Genomic DNA, 652 nt, shown 5'->3' with positions numbered 1-652 from the left:
GCTGAATCTCCAGTACTTTGGTCACCTCATGCGGAGAGTTGACTCATTGGAAAAGACTCATGCTGGGAGAGATTGAGGGTAGGAGGTGAAGGGGGCGACAGAGGATGAGATGGCTGGATGGCATCACCGACTCGATGGATGTTAGTATGAGTGAACTTCGGGAGTTGGTGATGGACAGGGAGGCCCGGCGTTGCTGTTATCCATGTGGTTGCAAAGAGTTGGACGTGACTGAGTGACTGAACAGAACTGAACTGTTATAGATATACAATTGAAATTAAAACATATTAAGGAATCTTATTCATCTTGAAATTCTCCCTTTGTTTTGTAATAAAAAAAGAAAAAAAGAAAAAGAAATCTAGCAAATGGTGTCTTTTAACAGATCTTCAAAAAGTTAATACATCTATGAAACCTATGGGTACATTACAACCAGAAATTCCATCACCTACCACTTTTCCTCAAAAGTGAAATATAATTATTGTAGATTTACAAGTTTGCTTTTTTTTTTTTACTATACCTTTATACCCTCTAGACTGTGAGAGATTTACTTTCTCTCTTCTTTATCCTAATCATGCCGGGCCTCATAAATGGTATCAATGAACTGTGTTGCGACTTCACTTTGACTTTTCAGTTCCATGCATTGGAGAGGGAAATG

The sequence above is a fragment of the Bison bison genome, unplaced genomic scaffold (genome assembly GCF_000754665.1).
Source record: "Bison bison bison isolate TAMUID 2011002044 unplaced genomic scaffold, Bison_UMD1.0 scf7180017864500, whole genome shotgun sequence".
Classification (NCBI taxonomy): Eukaryota; Metazoa; Chordata; class Mammalia; order Artiodactyla; family Bovidae; genus Bison; species Bison bison.
This window is presented reverse-complemented; position numbering follows the sequence as displayed.